Source organism: Aphelocoma coerulescens, chromosome 1 (assembly GCF_041296385.1).
Source record: "Aphelocoma coerulescens isolate FSJ_1873_10779 chromosome 1, UR_Acoe_1.0, whole genome shotgun sequence".
Classification (NCBI taxonomy): domain Eukaryota; kingdom Metazoa; phylum Chordata; class Aves; order Passeriformes; family Corvidae; genus Aphelocoma; species Aphelocoma coerulescens.
In genome coordinates this window covers 97,338,624-97,366,489 of record NC_091013.1, presented here as the reverse complement: position 1 = coordinate 97,366,489, position 27,866 = coordinate 97,338,624, and the positions used below count along the sequence as shown (strand labels likewise).

At 38.0% G+C, this 27,866-nt stretch overlaps 1 long non-coding RNA gene across 4 annotated transcripts in view; it reads left to right on the top strand.

The window, feature by feature from the left end:
• LOC138112790 (uncharacterized) overlaps positions 1–27,866 on the top strand; it is a 397,150-nt gene that overhangs the window by 39,302 nt on the left and 329,982 nt on the right. For all 4 annotated transcript variants that reach the window (XR_011151840.1, XR_011151838.1, XR_011151849.1 and 1 more), the window contains exon 2: positions 19,459–19,518. This is a non-coding gene — a long non-coding RNA (uncharacterized lncRNA). The remainder of the gene's footprint in view (positions 1–19,458; positions 19,519–27,866) is intronic.

Below are 27,866 nucleotides of genomic sequence, written 5' to 3'. Positions count from 1 at the left end.
CCAGACTCCTGTCTTAATGTAAACCCTTCAGTGAAGCAGTGGACAACTTTTTGCAAGCATATGGACTAAAGGAGCTGGAGCAGAAGGTACAATAACTCAGCTGATGCAGAGGTCCTAGAAGAAATCTCTTCTGGAGACCTGAGAGCTTTTGAAGCCTTTCTGGGGTGTTGATTTTTGTGATTAAGTATTTTCATTCCCCTTCCTGGCATAGAGAGAGTTTTTAAGCATTATGCTAAGGGTTTCACCTAAAATGGCTCTCTGACATGTTGTTGTGCTGGCACATGACTCTATTTTCTTTGAAGAATCAAAAAGGACCTCTTGAGCTGAATGATGGCAGCAGAGCCCGAGTCCTGCTGTGAAAAGGCAAAACTCTAGAGAGAGATTTAGTTGTAGATGTGGCCTGGTTATCTACTGCAAAATCACTCTCTAGTGTCCTTTGTATTACTGCAGATAGAAATGATTTCTTATTATTTTTGTTGTAAGTTTGATTGAAATGTAACTAATTACACGAGCAAGTAGAAAAGCTTCACACATGAATGTGCTGCCTGAGCAAGCAATATATCCCACAGTCATTAGTCAAGAGGTAAAAAACACGTGGGATCAAGTGAAGTTACTTAAGGGATACATTTGACCCACAATTCCGTTCATTCTAAAGGCCCAAGTCAAGGAATGATACCAAGTTTCTACAATTTCCATTGACATCAGAGAGAGCTGCAAGCTCTTACTGTTTTTTCAGATTACACTATTTGCTGTCAAGTATATCAGTACTATCTGATCTAATTTAAGGACATTTAGCCAACAAGTTCAGAAAACAGCAAAATTAGTATTTTCAGCCATTACAATGGTATTCTATTCCCAAGGATTCTCCCTGTTTGCAAAGAAATTCAACTTTTCCTGCCCAGTGAGAACAGCCTACAGGCAAGCTGGCAGCCAGAAGTGATTTACCAGTCATCTCTCAAACCTTAAGGATATTCCAGGAATTGAACAGGCAAATCAGGAAAGGTGTTACCATAATCCTGTCATAACATAATGCTGTTCACCAGGCCTGCACTCTTTAGGACTCCGAGTGGGAATATTTAGTTGAAGTGGTTATCTGGTGACTGTGGTGGTGGTGATGATAGCAATAAACACAGTTCTCAGCTCTTAACTAAACTAGCTGCTTAGGATAACATGAATAAATTCATACAGGGGACCTGGTTTCCCTTCTTGGAATTTTAGGCCTTTTTCCTACTTAATTCAAGTAGAATCTTCAGTCTTATCTGGCCTAGTATATTTGAACTCAATTGTACTGTTTTCAGCAGTTTCTAGGGATATAGGAGCTGCCTTAATTCCACCTGGCCTGCTCTGTTGTATGGTTTGCACCTGGGTGCTCTCAGAGGAAAGTGGTTGAAAAGAAAGCGAACACCTTTTCAGAGGAAAACATCAATTCTTGAGGTAAAAACAGTAAATCACTGGGTTAATAATCATCTTGCTGGGTATTGTGCTGTCTCTGAAATGGGAAAGGAGGTTTCTGATTTATTAGAGGTTTTCCTGTAACAGGGATGGAAGCACAGCCCTACAGAATATCACTGGATGTTTATTATTCCTGTGTCTAAGTAAAAGCGTTGTCTTTTAACTCTTTTTCATCTTGTACAAAGAATGGCTGTAAGGAGTGTGAAAGACACTTAGACAGAGACAACAGGGGGAAAGGATGTGGTACATCCTGCACCCATTAACACTGTCAATTAGCACCATTTATCTTGAAATTTGTCCAGCTTGGAACAAGTATGTACGTCAGGGTTTGGGCCAGACAGAAACATAGAAAATGATGTTATTTGTGGAGACACCAGCCAGTGTGGGGGAGAGAGCAAAGGCACACAGTAATTCTAGAAAGAGCTGCATTTTTTGTGTGTGTGAAAATTTGATTATAAGATTATTCTTTTAATGTAAACACAATTCTCTGAAGACTTATTAATGCTTCAGTAGCATAGTGGAACAACTCTAGTGCAGTCCGCTTTAATAGCTTTCTGGCTTGAACCCCAATACATAATGTTCTAGTAATAGTTTATGGGTGACTGCAATAAATTGGTAGCAAGTGTTTTCCATTTTTTGGCTCTTCTTATCAGTTCTGCTGGTGGAACATTTTGTTTTGAGAATATTGCAAAGGCAATTGATCTGCTTTGGATACGCGCTCTAGAGTTTTGTGTCTTTTAAAATATATGTATATATGAGCCTTTTCTCCATGTCCCGAGATGTACCGTGTAAAGCTGGAGGCCAGTAAAATGTTACAGGGGATCTGAGCAGTTGGTTAGACCCAGCAGGACTCCACCTACCCTAACTAATGTTCTGTGAGTACTGCCAAAAAGGCAGAGCTTTCCTCCCCCCCTGCCCCCCCCCGTCACTTCCCTTCCCAATACTTTCATTGTTCTAGTCGTTTCATGCAGCAGTGGAAAATTTGTTCCTGTCCATGCAGGAATAAAGATCTTTCACACAGGTTCACTTGAGACCCAAATGGCTTTTTGAAATAGAAAGAAACATGGAATATTTTACACTAAGTGGTTAGGGGGAAAAAGCCACTTTTGATTAGAGATGGGCCTTATATGGTCACCTTTGATTTCTATTGGATTTGGAGCTAAACTTAACTGTAATTACAGAGTGAAATTCCATGGCCTCTATTAGGCAGGAGCTGTCCCTCTTGGTCTTCAAATCAATTAATTCACAGCTCCAGATCATCTCTATAGCCAGGCTAATTGAAACAGCCTGCTTTCATCTCCATTCCCAAGACTAGAAGAAGAGTTGGGTAGCTGAACTCAGATCGGAAATGTCTAGCTGCTTTCTGTGTGTAAGAGGCCAGACAAAAACCACCAGCCTGATTGCCTCTGGATTCCAGTCCTCTGGATATGATAAATAAAGTCAAAAGTACCAAGAGAGTAAGCAAACGTTATCCAGTGGATTTTGCCACTGAACATCCTGTGCTTATTCCTGGCTGCATTTTATTTCTTTAAGCAGCTCTCATGCTGACTCTTTGCACAATCATCCAACATAGCTTGTAGATTAGATTCAAAATGAAAATAGGTACATTTCTTCAAGATAACATTAAACACATGTAAAATTAAAGGACAGCTGAGTGCCTCCTTCATTCCTTTAATCTTTTGCATGTACTGGAACATTTGTTTTATATAAAGGTTATATTGTAAAAATACTGGACTTGGGGCAAAAATCAAATTTTAAAGAATGTAAACTAAAGTCTGGAGATCACTAAAGCACAGAGTGAATAGATACTCAAGAAATATTTAAAGTAACCGAATGTGGACTTTGCCCAGTTAAAGTATCCCAAATGACAGCAGGGGAGTCAGCTTGGTTGTCATACAAAGCTGCAGAGAGAAAGCTGGAGATGAACACAAAGTACTGAAAAACTGGCCTTGAGACAATAAATGGAAGTGCTAAGTGGATGAGAGTGAGCATTGACAAAGGAAGTTAGAAATGGAGAAGTGCAAAATGAGGGTTGTCATACCAGAACCACTTCTAATGGTGTTTACACTGTTACAAGCCTAATAAATGTGGATATTTCTTCTCTGATGCAGACTAGCCATACTGTGTTCTGGACTCACAGAAAGAGAAGAGCATCTGAATAAAAGGGTATGCAAGTTGGACTCTGACCACAGAGCCTTAGTGCTACTTCTGAGCAGTTCCCATCCTGCAGCTCTGCGCTGCTTTCACTGCCCGTTGTGAACATGGATCTTTTTTTCTTGTTTACTTATTTAACCAAGTTATTAAGATGATCCTATCAATTACTTGGAATGGTGCCTTAAGCAATTTGATTTCCTTGTTTTCCACGGGAAAAAAATCCCAAAGCCATGTTCAGATACAGATCTGGGAATCTGTTGCATGTTTCATTCATGTAGGATCTGCAGTTTTCCATCTTTCATCCTTAGTAATGGAGGACAGCTTTCAGGCACTGCTAATGATGCCCTAGGCTGGTTCTTTCTCTCCACAAACTGAAATTCATCCCACTTCTGACTAAGGATTCTGGGCAGGGTTGTCCAATAGGTAATTTCCTGTGGTAAGCATTATGGTAACTGGAGTTATCATTCCAGAGCACTGAATTTTCAGTGTCTTTTATTAGAGCATCACAGAAATCATGCAAGAAGGAACAGCAGTCAGATGTGGCCATTGTTACTAATTTCCATTGTGCAAAAGCAAATATACAATGTGAAAAATGCAGAAACTAGATGGTCCTGTATTTGTAATCATTTATATTATTAATATGCCCTTAAAATACACGTGCAAGGACAATCATGCAACTTAAAGACCAAAGAGGGTAATCCAAGAAGAATAGTTAAAACCCCATTTCCCCAAAAAACCCTGCTTTTTTGTGCTTCTCTTATTTATGAAGCAGGTTTTTTTTATTTTTATTGAGGATCAGTTCTGCAAGTATATGTTTAGAAAGCTACTCACATTACAGACAATCAGTAAGGTCTAGTGTAATAGATAATATTAAAATGAGCATAATATTTAAATTAGTAAAATTCAGCAATGTGATGATGTAGAGAATGAGCAATGAGTAGCCCTGCAAGAAGATTCAGTGAGGTTTGGTTCAAGTTGTCTGCTCTGGCTTATAATTTTCTTGATTTTGGGGAATTTTTTTGATAGGTCAGAAGCAGAGAATTTGCAGGAGAATGTTCTATTCTTGATGTGTGTTCCTTTTACCTTTAACTGTATTTCTCCACTGCATAAAGTGGTCTACTTACAATGCCATGATGTGTTTGGAATAAACAGTCGAGTGCTATATTTCACTGTAAGTTCTGTCTATAGAAAGTGCTGGCTCTCAGATCAGCTGTTTACATTTTTCTGAAAAAGCTTCCATCTGTTACGTCAAACTTGTTAATATAGGTCCTCAGGATACAATAACATTAATGCTTTAAGTATTCAAATGAAATGTCAGAGTCCAGTTGCAGATACCCATTTCAAATGTGCCAGTGTCCTGAATCCACCTCTTTTTACTAACAGGCCATTTAATAATCCATGTAAGTATCTATGGATGTCTAAGTCTTTGAAGGTCTGTGGGGGGCCAGATGTACAAATGCAGTTACAGCATCAAATCCTCACAAAAGCTTTTCCACCACGCTAGCATGACCACATAAAATTTGGCCTCATTTTTTTTTTGGCTTTGCAGCTACAACACCGTCAAGACCTATTTAGAGTGAAAATAGGCTTGGTAAGAGAAGTCTCCAAGCTTCATGTTGCTCCCAGTGAAGTCAACGGCAAAGTGACTGCATAAATACAGAAATACCTTACTTGCATGTATATTTTGCCCCTCATTTAAAAAAAAAATTAAACCCCATGGAGTTTACAGTTTGTTTTGTTTCTTTTTTTTTGTTATGGTTTGCATTCCTTCAATTTAAAACATAACTGAGTCCTTCATATTTTATTTCTTGTATGAGCTACTGTAATTTATTATTATAGTGGCCATTCAACTAGAATGAAGATGTATACCCCTCTTTTGATCCTTGTAAAGATGAAGGGTGAAATGTAAGTTTGTTATATTACCTTTCTTGTTTCTAGTCTTTTGTATCCATGGTTTTTTAATTTACATTGCATTGTGAATGAAAACCCTTATCTTCTGTAATGTTTTTTTCCTGCCACTCAAATTTTGCATCAACACAAAGGGTTTGTTCTTCAGTTCGTGTTCAGTATTTGGTCACGTTCATTATGAGGTGTATCTAGAATACACAGATCACATTCAGAAAATATCATTTCTCACTGTGTTTTCCTTGATATCTTATTATTAAGGGCTGTTTTTTAGTGGATAGAAATCCATTCTATGCATAAAACTGCATTCAAATGAGCTTTACACATCTAATCACATCTATTTTTACTCCAAAATGCTCAGTGATCAACAGTAATTTCAAGTACAATGGTTATAGATCATATGAGTTGTAAACACAATGACACTGGTTAAATTGGACCATGCAGAGGGTTAATAGTCGAATAATAATTAAAATAATCCTCTTCAATTCAGTAATAACTTTGGCCACATGCCTTCATCCAACCCCCAGTACCACCCTCAAATACTCTTTAAAAAAAGATTCCCATTACAGACAGTCTTGTGTAACAGATTAACATAACATATCTGGAACATTACTCAGATTTTTGGGCAGTGGCAATCTGAACATGTTCATAAGTTTAGCTTTTTCTCTACAGCATTCTGCTGTTAACTCTTGCCTTTTTCTGATTGGCGGGACTTTACGTAACTGGAAAGCGCTGCCTGTGGTGTCACAGGGAGGCTTGTTTAAGTGTGGGCGTTGGAGAGGCTCTGCTGAGCAGACATACCCAGTATTTCAAGGGGCTCACGCAGGTAAACAGTATTGTAAGGACGGAAATTTTACACTCACATTCTGATTTGAATGGCCAAGATACCTATTTGATGGATTATTTCAGTCGTGATAGTGGATTGCACAGATACGGTTGCAAAGGTGGATATACGAGAGAGATGTTAAGAAGACAGGATATTTTTTTCTTTAAAAAATGAGATGATGTCATGTCTCTGGGTTAGAAGCAGAAATTTAATCATTTCTCACAGAAGACTGGAAGTTAGGAAGCCTTTTATTTTCTTCTGTTCTTTATCTCACCCCGACTTGTTTTTCTGATGGCTTTTGATCTCTTGTAAAGTAGGAATCCTGCCAGTGAGATTTGTGGTGGAAAGTGTTTGGGGAACCAGTTATTATTGTTGAAGTATGATACAGCCTTCAAATTAATGTCCCCTTTTTTTTTTTTTTAGGTGACCAGACCTAAAAACAAAATAACTCTCTGCTATGAATAGGATTTAAAGTATAAGTCCTATTTATTTTTTTGTAACAGATTTCATCTTTCCTATTGGCAAAATAATTGGCCTCTGTAAAGAATCAGTAAGTAAACAGCCAAACAATTTTTTCCTGGTACATATTGTAATTCCCATTTTAAAAATTACCTAATAAAGATTGCCTTTTAAAGAAAAGCTATTTTGGTATATCAGAGGCATGTTGTACTAAACGAAAAGAGGGAAAAAAATACCTCTGTCATTTGAAAGAGACCATTTAGCTTCTGAACATATTTGCTCCACACTAAATAATAGATGTTATTCTCAGAGAAATAGATGTTCCATACAGTTCTATTGGAAACTGTATTTTTTTTTCTGGATACTCCATCCACTCAATCCACCTGCCCCGAAAACAACAAACAGATTTGCCTAGTATGTGTTGTAGGTAATTTTAGGTGTGTCATATAAACTATTAATTTAATAAAGTTAATACTTAATTAACTTTTTAATCATTAACAAAAGTGGAAAGTTCAGAGCTAAGATATTCTTCTTCCTCCCCATAAAAATAAACATTAACAGTCGGTCTAATTCATATGCATTATGTTGGCTTGGAAAGTTAACCATAGATGGATGTGAAGATACTACTCTGCAAAGTATTAAGATTACTTTCATGCCCTTAAAAAAAATTGTCCAAAAGTGTTATTGACAGGGTAGTACCTGCAGGAGGAATTATTAGTGTTAGCATTATCAGTATAAGGATACACTCATCACATCATCACTGAAAGCTTTTCCATTTGTTTTCTAATCCTATTACTTGGAGAAAGACTCAAAGGCACTGTGGTTTCTCGATAGGTTTTTTTTTGTTGAGTACAGCTCTGTTTGCAATGGGCAGGTCAAATAAATAAATTTTGCATGTGTGGAGGAAGGTGGTAAGGTCTGTGATGCAAATTTATTCCTAGGAAAAGCCATTCCACTACTCTTGGCCTGGAAGATCCTTCTGCTCTTTGACAAATGAGCTGATCAGGTGCTGCTGTGCTTCCTAGTGGCAGGATCTATGGTCGAGCCCAGCTCCCTCCCATCCTGTGCCTCTGAGCCGTGAAACACTGAGAGCTGCTCTTTGGCTGCTGCATTAAGCGCCAATTCTTCTGTGCCGATAAGAGATCATCATTGCTGTTAGCACCTTGCTTTCATTTTAAGCAGAGGCACCTGCCAAGGTAGGGAGGCAGGAGCAAGGTACTGGAGTTCCTAGCACTGGCTCACTGGGAACGGTTCCGCTTGGGATGAGCCTGAAGGATCCGGGCCCATTTGCCACACAGCAGTGCTTTGTTCAAAAGCGAGACTTCAGTGCTTTTCCGTGTACCTGATTGGGTGATTTTTTCCAGGAACTGAAGAAAGAGAAGAAGCTTGAATTTGCAAAGTCTGATTCTCATTCCCTTTAGAACTTTGAAAGTGGTTGAGTGAAAGTGCTGGTATTTTTTCATACAACTCCATTGGCATCCTGTGATTTCTTTAGAGAACTCCTTCCCAGGCTTTATTTGGCAAAAACACTGAAATACATTACTTAACTTTCTATGCATAGAATGGAAGCTGTTAGTCAAAGTCATTCTTTTGTGGGAGAGGGAAGACAACAAATTTTTCATTCCCAGTGTCTGTTTTAATGTTGGAGGAGGCATCACTCTAATTTTGTGTTAACCAGTTTTCATTTTGGAAGAGCTATTTGAACTGCCACTTCACAGTTACTTCAGAGCTTCAAGGTCCTATCATGCAGTGTAGTGCCAGATTTTTCTGATGCGTGCAGATCTGCGATAGAAAAGTCAAACATTTTTGGATCCCTAAATCTGATCTTTGAGTTGACAGAGAAAACTGTACAATCATTTCTGGTTTTTAAAAGTTATTTCAGCCACAGACAGATTCATTTTCACTGAGATTCAGAAGTATTTCCTTTTCTGAATAGTAGGACTTGTGATCAAAGTCTGATAGCAGACTTTTATCACCTTTCTTGTAAAAAAAAAAATCTCATTTTGATGTGAGTTTTATTTATTAGCATTATTTATATTGTGACAGCATTGTGGATATTCCTTCTGGGCTTGCACTCTGGGCTTAGAGCAGCACAAATCTCAGTTAGACCTAGAGACTTACAGCCATTTGTTTGGTTGCCAGTACCTCTGGAAATGTGTAAATATCTGGGCACCAAGAAGCAGTGAGTTCTGTTTGTGTAATTTGTCAATACACTCACGGGTCTGGCAGTGTGCACCTATCTTTCCACATGTGTGTGCTCACTAGTCAGCACAAACCTTGGCCCGTCACTGGTTTTGTGCCTCATAGGAAAGAGGGAAGAGAATAGAGAATAGGAGTACTTTGTGATGGAATAGAAATCTGTAGCTCACTCATCTAAACATGAGGCATTTAGTCTCAGCATCTAGGCTATGTGGAAGGAATAGGCAGAAGAAAGGGTGACACTCCTTTGGTGATTGATTTAGCCAGGTATCTGAGAAGAGATGGAATTCCCTCTCTAGATGCTCACCTTGTTCCAGTGGTGGAGGGAGCAGCCTAGGGCGCAGTGTCTTTTAGATGGCCAAAGTCAGGTGAGATGACTTTACCCTTAATGCCTCTGGTTTTATTTCACTACCTGCAAATTGAGGATAACCTAGTTCTATTTGGCTTTGCTTTAAAGTGCTTTGAGATTCTTGATACTGGATTTATGCAAATGTGAAGTAGCATGATGCTTGGAATTGCTCAGTTAATGGGGTAGATGTAATACTGGGATTTTTTGCTCTGTATAATTAATAGAGAGGAAGGAAGGCTTTGTTGTTAAAGCAGTGGAGTGTAACCTGAGATAAAAGTTCAACACTGTACTCTGTCACAGATTTTCTGAGTAACTCCAATCTGTGTGCCTCAACTCATCTGAAAAAGTAGTTCCTGCTCTTTCACCCTTTGGCTGGCTTGTCTGAAAAGTTTTTTCTAGTGACAACTGTCTTCCAGTCTGTGTCACTACAGTGCCTAATACATCAATCTCACTGTGCTCTCTAAACTCTACTGCAATACAGATCATTTATTATCAGAAAACAGTGTCGTGTTATATGACATGCTTCAGAAATTTTGGTTCGTCTCCTTTAACATCACAGGACAAAACCCTGCATAATCCATTGACCTGTATTAAATGAAAGAACAATGCATGTCTGAGAAAAATATAGATGAAAGTTGTATGTGTAGGTCCTATTAAAATAATATTAAGTAGATCACATGTTTTGAGGGGTATCACTTCAAGAAACAGATTTTACTATGGAAAATATTTGAACTAAAGCTTTCTTAATTTAAAATCTCTGCTGTGTAATAAGCAGTAAGTTACATTTATCCTTGAATCTTATTGGTTATGATAAGATTAAACCACGGTTAAGTTTGATCCACAACTATCCCCTTCAGTTTTGCTGGCGAATTTTCAGATAAAAGAGGAGCCCCTTTTGGATTGTTTCTTCAGATCTTAATCTGTACAAACCTTATATTTGTCCTATAAGGTATGATGCATTCTTTTAATGGAGATGTCTGCTAGCTTGCAATATAGCTCCCAACACGGTTTTAATCCAAATACTATATATTGATGTTATCTCAGCTAAGGCTTTTACTAAATCAGCTGTCCTCATGTCCTTAAAGCAGAATGAATGTTAGAACTAAAAATGTGCTACAGATCTGAACATCTCAGTCTTCATATTGATTAATATAATAGTTATTTTTGTAATATTATTAATTTTTAATAAGACCCATTCTTGTTACTTGGTTCCTATGTACTGGTTTTTATACATTAATCTTTATAAAAAATAAATACTGTATCTGTAATGAATGGTAGAAATGACTGGAACAAATAAGGGGAAAAGTGTTGTCAGGATAGAAGATATTTTGTGGTTGTCATATTTAGTACTGTTTCAAATGTGTATTTTTGTTCTAATTCCCTTTATGTTTAGACTAGAGAAACCTATTGCAGCATGAAGGAACTGTTTTGTGTCCAGACGTCATTGCAAAGTGGCAAATATTGAATTTTTAATGTTCCCCACTGAATATAACTGGGGAAAGATACATTTTCTAAGAGGTTTTGTAGATTGTTTTGTTTTGTGGTTTTTTTCCTAGAGGAAATGTGAACTAAATTTTTCTATTGTGAGGCATTTTAGGTATGCCGTGTAAGTCTTATACAAGTATTGGAGTAATATTGAAAAATTCAGTAAAGTACAAGAATAAAAAGAATGGAAAATAGGCTCAATTTTGTTTTGTTTCTGTTTTTAAAAATAAAATTGTTTTGAATGTCACTTGACAAACATCGACTGATGATAGTAGGAAAAGCTTTGGAACTGATATTTTGTCAGGGATTTTAATAAACAGTAAGAGTCCTTTGTAATAATGCTGCAAATACTTCACCAGCAGAAAAAAAATGCTTTTGCTGTGATCATCTATTTTTGCAGAAAAGAAATTTGGTATTTACTGAAGTCTTAGCATCTGTCTTAGCAACCTTATTATGAAAGGATTGATAGATATATTGACAAATTACACAGCAGAAGAAATACAAAAAGCTGAAACTGATTACAAACAAGCTTCCTTGCCTTTTGATGACCTTTTGTTTCTTAACTAGAGTACCGTGAGCTTCAGAGTCAACTGGAGACCACTTGTCTTGGGAGGTTGTCATCCTTCCTTCACTCTGTTACATTCACCTGTCCATTGATACCAGAAAAACATATTTCTGATAAACATGAAGGCTTTACTAGTTAGAGATCAAGTGTAAGAATTGCACCAGGACTGCTTATGGGTGTTTTGACATAGGGCTGATTCATGTCAGGCTAAAGGATTCTGTGATTTTCCCCTTTCTGGCCCTTACAGGTGCCTGCTGGTGTAGCTTTGATTCACTTTGTAAATAGAAGGAGCATGAAAACCAGTATACTTTTCCTCCTAACTAAGGACTAAAGTCAAAATCTCCTTTCCAGTAATTTCTGAACACCAATATAACCAAAATAGCTACAGCTATACCAGATAACTGGGATCCCTGCTCAGAGCTGCTCTCCAGCTCTCCAAGGAAAACTTGGATCTGCTTTGGCTGAGCGATTCTCCTTTGGTACCACCTGCTGCTCATATGCACTGGGCATCCTTCCCAGGGGCTTCCAGCTAGCATTGTGTAAGTACACACTGGAAAGGCTGCATAATTCATGAGGACATAGCTAACTTATCTGCCTCTTGAAAAATGTCCTGAAAGCACTTCTAAACTCAAAGAAAGATCCTACTTTGTCTTCTGGGTCTAGTAAAGTACAAAAGGTTGTGGAAGGATTTGCTGTATGTTTTGTTGCAATTGTTTCCATTGTGAGACTTCAGCAATTTTGAATGAAAATCCTTTTCCTTCAGCTGAGGCTTCCAGAGGAAGATTTGAAATAAAAAGTTAAAGAAGGGATGGGCATTGTGCATATATCCCTAATGCTGCACCTTTTGTCTACTGAAGTGTTTGTAAGCTAGCCTTTAAGTCCATCAAAGATACATTTTAGTGTTTTCTCTACATGTCTTCTGCTTATCCTTATTTTCTGTAGCATTAGATATACTCAGAAATACATGTATTACTTAATACACTCTTCTCTATGTGTCAAATAGAATTTGTAAGTCATTTATGTGAGCAGTACACAGTAAACCATTCTCATACAGTGTACTAAATATTAAATATACAGCATAATGTGCTAATAAAATGTTGCTAACATAAGTAGGCCACCTAAATTAGAGACTAAGCCAACTCTATGATTAACTGTCTCATCTCCTGAATTGCACCTTTGCAAGGCTTTGGTAGGCAAAAAAAAGAAGTATAGTACATAAATATTGACAAAATTGTTAAGATCTAAAACCAGGGGAAAAAAACCCCAGTATTTGACCATTAGAGCAATTAAGAGTAGATTAATAAATATGTTATCAGATTTCACGTTTGTATCAAGGCTGAGGAAATACTACTGTGTGAATTGGCACTGGAATAGCTCCCCAGGGAAATGGTCACAGCACCAAACCTGACAGAGTTCAGGAAGGATTTGAACAATGCTCTCAGGCACATGGTGTGATTCTTGGGGTGTCCTGTGCAGGGCCAGGAGTTGGACTTCGATGATCCTTGTAGGTCCCTTCAAACTCAGCACATTCTGTGATTTTGTGGTATGTCTTTGTTAATCCAGGGCTCCAAAGGCAGTATTACGGAATAATTTCAGTGAAATGCTAGTTAAGAAAAGTTCCTAGATACACAGCCATGTTTCTGCCATGGTGATGATGATGATGATGATGATGATGATATTACCATTCAGACAAAAAGTTGTGACTGTATGATGGGCTGAGGTTACTGAGGAGGAGATGGCATTGTTTTACACTACTGGATGCTGGGGACTTCAAAGGGTCTGTGCTAACTTCAGCAGGTAAAGAAATGTCACTTGTTTTATCCAGCAAGGAACTTTGAACTTGCCTCATTTGCAGCATATCACCTGGGAAGGCTGTGCCACATCTGCACTGCATTAGGCAGAACAATGTGTCAGAAGGGAAAACATAAAGATGGGCCCAGCTGGAGGTCCGGCCTAGAACAGCATCTCGTCGGAACCTCGGGGACCAGTGGCGATGACCTTTTTTTGCTTGTGGCACAGATAAGGTTTGCTTCAGCAGGGTAGCTTTATTCAGTAAAGAAAATGTGGTTGTGCTGGGGGTATTTCATCCTTTGTTGTAGAATTTCTGTCTGGAACTTGCACCAGGTTCTTCCTCTGCATCTAGCATCTTCCTAGCAGATGTACAGAAGCTGGGGAAGGTGCATATGCCTCACAGGAATCTTATTTTTGCTCAGCTGCAATTCAGAAACAGCCATCCTATTCACTAACAAACACATGAATACAGGATCTTTATACTAAAACTCTTATTTCTGTATTTAAAATTCCAGCATGGTTTGGTGAGAGGAAGGTATTTGGGGGTTAATAAGAAATGTGTATTCTTCAAAACAGCTCCGACTCAAAAAAAAAAGTCCACAGCCTTATAAAATACCTGGTTTGTGTCCTAAAATAAAGCATGTATTTCATGCTCTAAAAGTCTGAGGTTTGTAGCTGAAAAAGATTAAGTAAATAATTCAGAATTTGTTATGTTTACTTGTTAATAATTAAGCAGGTTAGTCTGTGTACTTTTTATAGGCATTGAACTTTATTTATTTATTTTTATTTACTTGGCTCATGTTCTGATTTTTAAATTTGAAGAAGTTTCTCCCAAGGAAGAGATCATGAGAGAAAAGGCATCAAGGAGTTAAGTACTGCACAGGAAACAAAATCTGTAGGGACACATAATCTCTGGAGAGAATGGAGAATTGTCATCTCTCACTTCCCTTCTTCATTCCTCCAGACTAATCTCTAGTGATTTAAGGGAATTAAATTTTAAAGGTGATAATGATTTTTCAGACAAAAGCAGCACCTTTGATTCTTACTTTGTATTTCCACTGACCAGAGACAGAGAAGTCTCTCTTTGGTATGAGGTGACATTTGGTTCATCTCAGTCAAAGGAAAGTTCCAGCCTTGTTCCATTTCAGAAATAGCACAGAAATTTGAAGGAAAAGATCAGTAACAGACACACTGTGTGTCTGTTTTCTTGTTTGAGTGAGCTACGGTCTGGGGAGATGTTGTAAGCTGACAGATGTACAGTCTGAAATCCTTGTCTTTTGAGGAGGTACAGAGAGGCCACAGCAGCATGAGTTGCTCTCCCAGACACATTTAGAACCATCCATTGAGAGACTGCATCCTGTGGCAGGACACAGTTTAGTCCAAGTGGATCAGTCTGGGCACCTCTGCTTTCAGTGGTAATGAACAGGCCAATAGCTTCCCAGCCTCCTCTTGAATCTGAGTCTGTCACTTGAGAAGAGAATGTGATGAGAAGCAAAATAATTCTGTGTTTTCCATCCAGTAATTTTTGCTTGTTGTTTTACATAGTCCAGACCTAAGCATAGGTTGAAACAGAACACAAGAAGAGGTTTGGATTTGGGTTTGGTTCCCCCCGCCTCCCCTGCCCACTGCTAGTCAAATTCTCTTCCTACATTAAGTAAAGCCACTGCCTAATATTTTTGAATGTTTGAACTGTTCCTTTGGTCTTGGCAGAATAAGATATCATTTGGTATTTTCACTCACCTTTTCCAAAGGGGAGACAAAGCACAGGGCTGTGTGAAAAGTCAGTTGAAGGGATCGGCATTAAAAGACAAAAGCTGCTGAAATGTGAGAGTGATCTTTGGACTGTATATTAAAAATCAAAGATTTAAAAAGACTGTTTATGTGAAAATTAATAGCCTGATTTTGTTGACAGTTGAAGTCTTCATCTGTTACCATGGCATGTTTTAATTCACTGTCTGCACTGGTATTTCCTTCTGAAGAAATACACAGGCTCGTTGCTAGTACCTCTGATATTAAAAATGCCATTTGCTTCTCATGTTCCAGGTGATGATTTCTGTTTAAATAAACTTATGGTACATGAAGTTAAGGCATATGAACCTCGCAGACAGCATTACAGATGCTCCCTTTTTTCTATCACATGACTGTTGCCTTCAAAGATCATTTTGTCCTGAGCCTAGACAGTTAATCCAAGTCTTCCACAGAGATAAATATGGGCAAGCAGTATTTTTCAAATAGATTTTAGTAGTGCACAAGGAGCTTAAATTGTTTCCTGAAAGACTTTTTCATGTGTGAAGAATGGAACTGTTAACACTGTTGTTTCTTTAAATTTTTTCTGTACGTGTATGAAGCTTTCTTTCCCACAAATAAGCCAAATCATGTCCAGTTCATTATCTTATACTTTCAGACCAGGTCAGTGGTCTGCTGTGGGCAGTTGTCTTCAGAAATTCTTCAGACAATGTCTTCGTCATGGAATTTAATGCTAGTCACTTGATTTATTCTGGTTTTTTCCCCCCAGACAGACAAGCTTGACTCTTGAGAAAAGTCAAAAGAGATCTCAACTCTTGTTCTCAGTGGACCAAAATAGTATCACAAAAAACATTACAGCCAGTAAGAATTGCCCTGTGGTTGTAAGTCCAGTGAAAGGTTGAACCAGCCACAAAACCTGACCACTGAGCATGGTCCCTCAGTTCCAAGCTGCGTGGTAGTGGTGAGCCTGTGTGAGACAATCTGTTCTCCTGCTAGAAATGCTGCCCTGAAGATGAGGGCATTTCAAACTCTAAGTCTGCCAGATAAGACTTTTCCACAAACATTAAATTCTCACACAAATCTTAATTTTTTTAAGAGCATTGTTGGGATGCACTGTCCATTTTGCTGAGAATATACTTTGCCCAAGTTTCATGCCAGGTTGAATCTCAAAAGAGACCCAGAGATTAATGTGTACTTTCACAGTGAATCATGTCTGAGATCCTTTTGGCTCCTATATTTATAGCATTAATAAAGTAAAATTAATAAGTGATTTCTTTCATTCACTTGCTGCTGGAGTTTAGTTTGTATGTATGATGCTTATGTTTGGAAGGAATTGGAGTGATGCTAATATAATTTATCTTACTCTTTTGATTTTGTTCTTAAATGTAGAATCTTAAAAAGAGAAGAGTTACCATCCTACAATATTTCCCCCCCACACCATAATCTTGAAGAAAATGTAAATAAAATTGGCACATTCGTTACATTTTCTTGAATGGAATGTATTTATCTTGGTTTCTCTTAATCTGATGCTAGGTCACTGAACACTGTTTTTTGCATTAGTAGCAAATGTCAGAAGTCCATGCAGCCTATAAGGCATCTACATAAGGAAATGAACAAGTGTGTATAGTTCTTCTTGTTTGCATTTTCAGCAGTACAGGATGCTCTTGTTAGTGTACAAGCAATTAGCATAGTGGAAGAGGCATTTTTCATTTAGGACTGTTTAAGTTATCCATTTCTATATTAATTAGTTTTGTGGTAGATCTCATTCTGGTTAGATATTTAAAAAGCAGAGTTAATAAATGTACCTCATTTACTTCATTGTGAAAAGCACATTCTTCTAGGAAATCCCCCTAACCTACCTCAAGCCTCTCTGAGGACTGAGATAGACTTGCAGCTTTGAGCCCAGTAAGCCTCTAGTGAGCCTATGCTGTGAAGTATTCACCTTTGCTTAGTACATGGAGTTAACTTTCATGTAAAAGTGAAAAAACCGAAGTGGTTTCCTGAGTTATGTGCAGAGTTTTTCACTCCATTGATGTCATACAAATGCATCAGATTTTGAGGGTGTTACTTGATGTGATACAGTTTGAATCACCAATAAGCTGGTGATCTAAGTTAAACCACTAAAGGTTTAAATGTGAAGGTTGGATTTGAAAACAAAGTGTATGGCCTGGAAACAGCTGTCTTGGTCCAACAAATTACCATCTCAAGTATAAGGCTTGATTAATTTAAATCATTTATAAAAATAGATTTAAAAATTGTAGCAGAAATGTTGCCACTAATTAAACTCAGGCATTCAAATGTTTAGAAAGGATCAATTAATGATTGCGAAAATAAAATAACTGTAACAGTTATACAGACTCTTGTACAGCACTTTCTGGCAAAAATCACAGCTGACAAGAGGGCAGCTTGTCATCACGAGTAGTTGTACAAAATTTCAAATGCCAGTGGGCCAGAGAAGAGAAACTGAGACTTTTGATTTGGATTTTGTCGTTTGCAGAGCTTGAGAAGTCTAAACACTGCTGGAGATCTGACTGATCAATGGGTTTTAAAATAGAGAATTATCTCTTGCACCTTGCGATCAGATTTTCCCATGCTCTTTCCATGCTTTTCAGCTCTCCCAGGCTCCCCAGTACCACCCTCTCTTACTGGGCTCACTCAGCAGAGCCATCTCTTGCTGCAGCACGTAGTGTGCCAGCAAGCACAGAGTGGTTCAGCTGGTAGATGCAGTAGACATTAGGCAAACAGTACAATTTTGTACCTAATAGTATCACTTGAATCAAACATATCCTCGTGCAATCCATCCAGCAGCATTTAAAGGTCAAAATCTGATCCTCATTACTCAATATCTAGGCCTTCTGCTTTGCTTTATTCATTGTCTGTGCAGAACTAACAGACTGTTCCAGACCATCCTTGTGTAATGCTGGAAAGTGCTAACAGCTGCTGTCCAGCGAGCCTGTCTCTATTCAGGTAACTGCAGACCTTAGGAAAGATGAAGCATTTGTTGCACAGCCTTAGATCAAGCAAAATAAACCTTCTTCCCTGAAAAGAGGGGAGGCTGCCATCCAGCAGACTGTGCTGAGTGCACTCAGGACCGACACACCCAGGCTGGGGGATTGCCATAGGGAAATTTCTGCAGATGCTGCTGAGGCATTGTTTGATTGTAATGACCAGAGGTAGAAATCACCCAGAAAACGAGGAAAATTACGAGATCTGAAAAGAAATTGTGAGCATGTCTCAGAGAAAGAAACAGAGTAGTAGCCAGGAACTTGTGGGAAGTCAAGGCTTGGAAACAGAATGCCAAACCTGAAAGTCTGCTGGTGTTATATCTTCTTTATTTGAGAAGGCAACACTTTGTGTGCTTTCTTTCTAAATAAGTAAAGGTTCTCCAAAGATCAGTTTATTTCTGATAAGTAATCTGTTCTTACCTGTAGTCCCAGTAGTTAAAATGTCTTCATGGCTAGCTGTGAAGAACCTCCACTAGCAAAATATATCGATTATTTTTATAATATATAAACCATTTAATGATTTGAAAATATTTTAGTAATTTATCTAAAATTATATTTTTGGATAATTTTTTTTAATATATTGTTAATACCAGTAGTCTTAGTTAGTCCTGCCATACTCAAGCTGGCATTAGCTTTGGGCACAGGTTCTTAGGTGGAAAGTCAGCACTTGAGGGGAGCAAGGGGATCTTCACTGCTCCTGCAAGGATGCAGGAAGCCTGACTGGAATTGATTTGAGCACTGTAATCTACGTGAACCTCTTATAAGAGGAATTAGAAACTATGCCAATCTGGTCCCAAACCATATTCTGAACTGGTGAAGGAGCGTGCCCAACTCCTACTTCCAGTCTTCAAAATGCTTACTCTTTCCTCAGCTCTGTGACAGCCACTTCTGAACATTTTGGTAGTTACCAGTATATGATACCAAGTCTGCTTTTAGTTCTTTTTTTTCCTCAATGCAGCCTGTGGAGAGGTTTTCTGAACATTTTAGTCATTAAAGCCATTTATATGCGAAAATGTGAAAATGTTATACACATTTTTCATTAAAAACAAAAAAATAAACTCTTCAGACTCTTGATATGTCAGAGAACTTAGCTGTAACTTTTTCCTAATGCATTTGAATGACAAACATGGGTAGCAAAACTTCGGTTGTGACATGCATTTGCTTTTATCCCTAAGAGGAATGAAACTACACTTAATAGAAGAAAATGAGATTTACTTTTTTGAAGCATGGAGTCTTAGAAATGGCTCCCTAATTATTTTGTGTCCAGCTGTATAACTTTCCTCTCTGAAGCATGTGCGTAACATGACCCTTGAATTGCTAGTACATTTAGTTTGTTTGTCACCTGTGCACTACATGGGAATGTGTAGGACTTTGTTTTGTCTTCCTTCAGATAGTTGTATGTTTATATATGTACAGCATTCCACCCACTTCTCCCACTGAACACCAGCTATTTGACTGTTATGGAAACTCATGGGTTTTTTGTGTGCAAATCCCTAAACATATGCATTTCTTTTCTTTACAGCAGCATAAGAAAGAAGTGTTGAGAGCTGCTCTTAACCCTTTTGGAGGCCGAAGTCTAAAGGTAAAAGCAAACGCTCATGTTTGTGTTTCTGAAGGTTTTGATATCATAATTGTTTGGAAATGCTGTTTCCTTATCACATCTGAACTGAGATTTCCCACAGGAGAAAAGGAGGGATATGGTAAGAGGAATCAAAACATTATTAGACCTCTTTAAGAGCCACCAGCATATCTGGGCATAAATTATACAGGTAAGTTACAACTGGTAAACTGCAATTATCTATTTTACTTAATATGAAAACATTGGCGTTGAGAGTCAGTGGGACTTTCAGTAGGATTTAATATTGCTAAGGATTTAATGATTTTTGTCTCACTATAACTTGATAGTTTTTATGATAGATAAAGTTTTTTCAAATTACAGTAAAACAAATCCTGTAGCTCTTTTCTCAGGCAAGAGTCCCTCAATGGGAGTTTTGCCTGAGTGAGAACTGAATGAGGTCTAAATAATTAGCAATTAAAATATTCAGTTATTGTGCTACTGTATATAACAAAGCACTGGAGGTATTAAAAATTGCTAATCTCCTCCTTATTAAAATGTTAACTGCTAAACATAATACAGTTTTGCATTTTCTATCATTCAGTTTTGCAGTTCATTAGTAGAGGTGAAATGTTTGTGACAAATAGTCATTTGAACTTTTAAGGGATTGACTTTGTTTTCCTGGCATTTTAGTTAATATTTCCAACTAAGTTAATTTACAAGCAAAAGTTTTTGTGTAAGCCATGGATTTTAGGAAAAAAACTTGATCATGAGTAACTTCTCATATGCCATTCATGAGTATTTGCAGAAGAAAGCTGTTGGTAGGCTACTCCTCAGGAGGCAGGGCTGGGCAGTTTAGGTATCCCAGTTTATATAAATTTTGATCAGCAGCTTCTTGTAATGAACTTCAGTAATAGATTAAGGATTTCCCATATTATTTACCAGATAATTTTTAGTGAGACAGTGGTGCGTGAAAGGTTCTGCAACAGGCTAAGGAGGAAGTTGTGCACCCGAGGTCTGTTAATTAGCACATGAGCTCTTTATTACCATGCTAGGTGATGTGAGAGCCAGGCTGTGCTCTCATCCTGCTTCACTGTGCAAAAGAACAAGATGCATCTCCTGTCTCCTTCCTCACATAGCAGCAGAGGAAGTGTGGAAAGGGAGAGAGATATTTGATGGTAGAGAACAGAGTGGTAAGTGAAGGTGGTAACTGGTAGAGGAAGAAGATGAATTCATGAAAGAATTTGGTGACAGGTGAGTTTCCCAAGGGAAGGCGACACCCTCAATGCTATTTCTCCCATAGTCACTCCGTGTAGTAGATTTTGTTACTTGTTATGCCTAAAGGGTTTTTTTCTGATCTTTCAGCAGAGACATTTAGACCTAGGCATTTAATTGTGCCATATAACTGTTGGCAATTCAGGCCATGATTCTGCAAGGATTTACACATGCATTTCACTTACAGCATTATGAGTAATCCTGTTGAAATACATGAGATTAATTGCAGGGCATAAAGTTAGGCATGTATATTTGTCTTTGTAGTAAAAGAGGTGTAGTTTCATTTATTTATTTACTTCCAGGGTGGGAAATTATTTTTAAAAATACATACATACATGGGATTTTCCACTAATTTTGTAGCAATTAAAGAGAAGGCAGATGGTAGCAAAAGCAGCTTTCTGCTTGTTCCCCAAAATCACATTTTTGTCAGGTTCTCAGCTGTAAAGTATGGAAAAGAATAGGCTGCTATCATTTTCCTCTTTACATGCACAGTTAAACCTCCAGCTAGATGGAGATGATCATATAATTTATTATAGAGGAGTGAACAGGACAGAAATCAAACAGGAAGGCATGCGTACTTGTGTGGACTCTTGTTTATAATTTCATCAGATTGGTGCACACCTCACATATTTTATTTAGTGATAAGATATGCAAATTATTCTGGAGCCAGCAGCAATACTTTCACCTGAATGTCAAAACTGGCAGAGATTTTTAAATCAAACCTCAGTAAAAATTTGTAATTTAAAGCAACTATTCCTAAGATACAGCTACCAACTACAGACAAGTAAATGCAGAATTGTTTCCTACTTGCCTTCATACTATTTTCCTTCCTCTCTTGTTTACCTCCATGGAGGAATAAGGCTGCAGGCTTACCTGTAAATACTGGGTGTAGCTATGGGCAGCAGTGCAGAGGAGCTATAAACATATGTGGAAGTTTGTGCAAAGCACAGGAATGCAGTTTGGAAATGGGGAGACTTATGAAATGAGATGTACCAGAGGAGATGTCCTCTGTTTCTTCAGTTGCCTACATCAGATCTTCCGTTCTGTGCAGGAGTGGGTAGCGCAAACTCTTCATTTCAACTGCTTCTTCTGTCTTTGGTCTTCTTTAGTCTTCTTGCATTTATGTCCTTAAATCAGAATGTGGTAGTAGAAACCTGTGGATACAGTGGAACATTTTGATGATTGCTTTGCCATGAGATCGAGAACTGAAATTCCTCAAAGCTGTAGATGTTTAGCTGCTGGGGTTTTGGTTTTCAGTGTACATACAGTCATGAGAGAAAGGGTGTCGCTGAATATGCAGCTTGGGATTTAAATGTTAGATCTGTTTATTTTTGGAATCCTTGTTCAAGTCAGTGTGCACTGACTATGAAGTGAAAATCCTGTGTATTTTCCCCACATTCAGTTCCTCCTCTTCTCTCGGTGGATGTGTGCACATAACTATGTCCAAACACTTCCATCTGAAGTTGTCCTAGGACTTTCCTGGCTTGTTTTCTTCTTGTTGTTTTTAGTGTGTGTAGCTAATTAACAAGAGAGCTGTCTGGACTGAAAACATCCGACAAAGGGTAACAGCTGAAGTTCCTGATTTTCGGAAAGATATGATCTGTCCATGAAATGTAAGTCCCATAATACATTCTCATGGATCTGGGTCCTACATCTCTCAATCCCGTATTCCTGAAGTACTCTTTGTGAAAAAGCCAAAATACTCAAGTCTTACTGCTTGTGCCGATTTGGGCCACTGCAGCAGAACATTTTGTTTACAACAACTAATTCTAGGACCTACTTTGGTGTTGTGGATACTTAACTCCTACCCACTCAAACAGAAGCACTTCAAAATAATTAAAGTAAATGAATAATCCACACACAGAGCAAACCCTTTCAGAGGGAAAGTGAATTTATTGAAAGCAAGAATTTGCTTTTTTTGTTCATTTTTGCTAAATCATTTATTTCAAGGTCTTCTTTAAAAAGAACCCAATGCTTTTGTTGAAAAATAAAAAAAATAAACCTTAATTTTTGATTTTCATTTTTGCCATGGCTGCTGAAGTTAAATCATTGAAAACTAGAAAAAAAGCAGATGGAATTTGTCTTTTCAAGCTCAAGTCCAGGCAGTAGTGTATTGCCTCTCTGCAAAATGCTTACTGAAGAAGCACTGGAAGAAATACAGTGGGTGTTGTGGTATGTTCACTTTTAGCACACTGCTGTAAAAGACTTTGAAAGATCTGAAAGTCTTTGAGAGCACTTCCCTGATAGGCTGTAGGAATTCTCCTGGTTTAGTGTTTCACCTGAATGGATGCACTTTAACCATCTGTTGCAGTCCTGATGCCGTGGTTGCAGCTACCAACGCTGACACTTGGCCAGTTGCCACAAGAGTTGATCACTTGCTGCTGTATAGGGAATAATTGCCTAGATCTGATACCAATAACCTTATTAATCCTACCAAACCCTATCCATTCATATTTGATAAATATTGGTATTGGAATCTGTCATATTCTTTCAACACCAAGCTTCACAGGAAATCTCTGCTTCCATGCAGAAATCCTCCTTATTACAACTCCAGAGGGGAAATTTAGCTTCTTTCTTATGTTGACACTGCATTTGCTGGTTTTTTTTAGTGCTGAATTTAATTCCAGGCATCCAGTAGCATTCCAGAGGGAGAGGTGACCAGCATTGCCGCCTGCACTGCTGTTCCTCTGCTTGTGATGAATAACAGCCCACTGAGCTGGTTAACTATTACACTGACTTTTTCCTGTTCCTTCATAGTTGATTTGTGCCCAGGGGACATGGGTTACCACAGCCTGGCTGCCAACCCAAAGTTCAGTATTGTGTGTGCATGTGTGTTTATGTTTACCTGCATGCATATCTGGCATGTTATCCAGCAGATATTCTAGTAAAACTAACGATGCCAGGCCAGTGTGCCTGGCTTTTCTATATAAAAGGTAAAAGTTGGAAGGGTAATGCTTTATTCTCTCTCCATTGCTGTTTTTTTTGGATAATGAATGTGAAAGGATTGGCCTCTTAAATCAACACACTGGCACAACAGGTTTCCTTGTTCAGTGCTTTAAGCATGGAGTTTCAGGATGCTAAAATTCTCTTTCTTAGAGCACGTTTGAATCATGTGGCATGTGATTCATGTTGATTTGCCAGGGGGTATGACCTGATTCCTCCTCTATGAAAAAGACAATGTCCCTCTTCACTGAAAAAGTAGGGGCAAGGAATTTATGTCACGGAAGTTTTTTGAGATTCAGAACAAGATATTTAACCACCGTGGTTTTTGCTCAGATGGTATGTCAGGGTGGAAGCCAAGAAGAAACACATTCATTCTCATTTTCAGTCATTCTCATTTTCTTCTTCATCTGAACTGCAGATCATCTGGTGGTATCTGGATGATGTGGCACAGGGGATACTTGCTACTTTTGCCACGTGGAACATCATTTGGTTTTAAATTCTTAGTTCTGTGCCAGTGACTCAGTTTACGTTCATTGGAAAGAATAAATAGCAATTTTGCTGTCCAGATATCACAAGTACTGATCTTTAATATCTCTGGTGTTTGTTTTGGGAAAGTTAATTTTCTTCAGTGGATAGCTCAGGACAGTGACTTTCTGCTTCTCCTGGGCAGATTTGTATTCCATTGTCTTTTTAAAACCCAAAAGAGACTTGGATTCCCTTTATTTCCCATAAAAGTAGAACTTGGGTGGACAAGGAATTAATTGTGAAAGAGAGAGCTAAATTCTCCATCTGGTGGTTCAAGATTTTAACTTGAAACATTATTGTGTCTTGCAAAGTTCAGGAGATACATCTCTCACTGAGTAGTACAGTGAAATCGTTTCCTCCTCTTCTTCCTTCCCTCTCTCCTTCTTTTCTTCCCTTTATTTCTCTTCTTTTCTCTTTCTCTATTTCTTTCTCTCTCCTTCTCCATGGTATTATCTCCCTCTTTCTCTCCCTGTCTCCTCTTTGTGTAGATGGACATTTGTTTTCCTGTTAGACCTGAATCAGACATTTTGCGGGGACATTGTGATGCTGCTGCTGAACCTGAACCTTCCCGTGTGCTTTTGCTGTTCATTCTGTAAACCTTCCAGTCAAAGCTGACCCTAAGTTATGCAATAGTTTGATAAGCAGAGTAGCATTCCTGCATAACTTGGTGTTCTCAGCAGTGTGGATCATTAAAAGATCAACCCCTATTCCTCCTGTACCACAAATAAAATGAGAGACAACAAAATGAGAGACAGCAAGAAGTCAGCAGCAGTGGGAGCTGGACCACTTCTGTGGCAGCAGCACATTTTAGTGCCAAGAAGATGAGGTAGACCATTTTGACTCTGAAAAACAGCTTTGAGGCCATTTTAGTCATTCCCTTTGGTTCTTTGGAATCAAACTTATACCATTCTTACTGATATTAATAGGACTTGGGGGATTATACAAGTCTCCATGCCTTCCAAAGACATATCTTTAGAATGGCAGAGAGAATTTATGAAAGTAGGCAGAGGCTCTTCTGACAGAAAAACAGCTGAAAATTTGTATTTTTTCTGGCAAGAAATCAATATTGAGAAAAAAATTAAGAAGGAAGAAACATTGCTACTTATTCACTTATAGAGTGTTTTAATTACTTAAGTTTTTATAAATCTGAATTGTGGTCATTTGCTGCAGAACTGTGATCTGAAACTTTTTCCTTCCTCTGAATTAAAATATCTTTACAGTAATGTTTATAGGCAAATTTAAATGTTTGGGGTTTTTTTATGAGATGAGACTGCCCCAAGATCTCAGTATCTGTGTGTTAGTGTTCTGTTCTAAGTTAGGTTTTAACAGTTTGATTGGTATATGGCTAAAACACAATGTTCTGATCTCACCTGCTTGGCTGGGCTATAAATGTGGGATGCACTATTTCCATATAAACTTTAAGCCTCCTTGGGATTCCAGAGGCCACCAGACTGAATCACTCTCAGGTTATCTCCTCCACCAAGACTGGAGACTCTTATTATTACTTCAGAGGTCATCAAAAGAAAGTGTCTTTTTCTTTGCCAAGACATTATACTACAGCAGAGATTCAATTCATTTAGGGGTGACTGAACATCTCTAGATCTTGGAAAGAAATATTATTACCTAAGCAAACTCTTTATGTTTGAGAAACAGCTTTTCTTTGCGATTAGTTATTTTGCAATTAGTTTTAAAACTCTTCATCTTCCCACTATTCTTCATTATAATTGGTGACTTTGAGCAGAGAGATGTGTGGAGGCAACATTGCAATGTGAAAAACCTGGTTATCCAGACTGATCCAAATAAGCAAGCCCACCTTCCTCCCAGGCCCCTCAGAAAAGTATGGAACTTTTTCCCAAGCAGTTGTCTGGGGGGCAGAGCTGCACAGATTTTTGTAAAATGACCACATCCATCTATCTGTCAGGGAGATCTGCTTCCTGTAGTTTGGAGAGCTGCCTGTGGATTTTTGAGGGTTGCTTCTGTATGTACGCTGAGCATCAGTGGCCTGCAGGTGATCCTATCATCTCTAACTCTAGAATTCTGCTTTAGTAAAATAAATTAATGTTCAGTTACCCAAGCTTTGTTCATGTCACTACTGAAATGCAGCAGCAGGTGAGAAGTAACTTAAATATGCCCTCTCCTGGTGTTGACCAATTGTGTTAAGTGCTGTTTTCATTCTCCAGTTAGATTTTCCATAATCTAGCCTTGAAATCATGAGTTCTTTAAATTTTCCAGATCCTCAGAGACCTTCTGTAGTGTTTTAAGTCATTAAATTAATCTAGATGCTGGACTTTGTATTCAAGACGTGACATGACCTCTTCTGCTCTCTTCTTGGATACAAAAACCTCATCAATTTTCTGAAGAATATGTGTGTCTTTAAATAATTTCCATCTCATAGTGAAATCCATGTTTATCTGAATATTGATGTCTTAAACAGCAAAAGGAAGAATATATTGTCACTTGGAAAATAAGTATCTTTTCTTCCTTCTTATGTAGCTATTAACAGTTTTACATAGTAGTTAAATTTGTGTTTACATTTTCAGATGACATTTTTTAGAACGTGGTGTCAAGAGGGAAAAAACATCTGTTAAAAAATCACACTTCTCCTTTAAAAACCTTTTCTTTAACATCTGGTAATATGGGTGTTAGGGTTAGTTTGGCATATTGTAGGAAAAATACATACAAGCCTTGAGCTTTAATTTTGAAACCTGTACAGTCAAAGCTATGTACAGATGATCTGGATATCACTTGAAGAATTACAGAGTTTAGCCTTTAAATAAAATCTTACTTTCCTTACTTCTATTTTGACAGTCAAGTAATTGTAAAATGGGTGGTTTTTTAAAAAACAAAAAGCATGATTTAGCAGAAGTTTTTCCTGCTTTTTTGATCAATTTTCTAACCAGAGATATTTTTTCTTGAAGTCTTGCCAATGGCAAAAATAAGGAGGGAATGCATGGACTCATGCAGAGTGCTCACTAGGGCAAAAAAAAAAAAAAAGAAAAAATAAAACCCCTAAGCTATGTCTGAAGAAATGTCACATTTCTCTGATATGAATGAAATGCAGAACTCGCTTCTTACTGCTTTGAAAAAATCAAATGAAGTAACCTCTCCATTTACAGAACAATTTCACTGTGTGTTCCACTTCCATTTCTTACTGGAAATCAAACAGCTTTGTTTTTCAGCACTTCTCTTGCAAACTTGGTCCCTTGTGCACACACACAAAAACCCCTAAATCCATGCGTCCTAGGGAATCAAAGATTTGGGAAGGTACAGTTTTCATAGGTAGTTATAAATATGTATTAAAAAATTCCCATTGCATGAATTTCTTAAGGGGATAATACATGAAATCACAAAGGAAGATGTTATGGCAAAAAGTACTGATGTAAACTCAAACTTAGATCTTCTTATTAGGAAGACTCTGACTGAAGTAACAACATTGCACAGATGCTAAAAACAGAGCAGTTGAGGTAGAGCTGGATTTCAGTGTGAGGCTTTGCTTTTGACCTTTTGCTGGTATGGAGTTCTAGGACAACGTTGGTGTCATCTTCAGTTGCCTCTAGAATCTTTTTAGTTGTGGAAGATACCTGCTCGTGAAATATGACCAGAAGTATTCATTCGTTTGTACAACTTCAGGG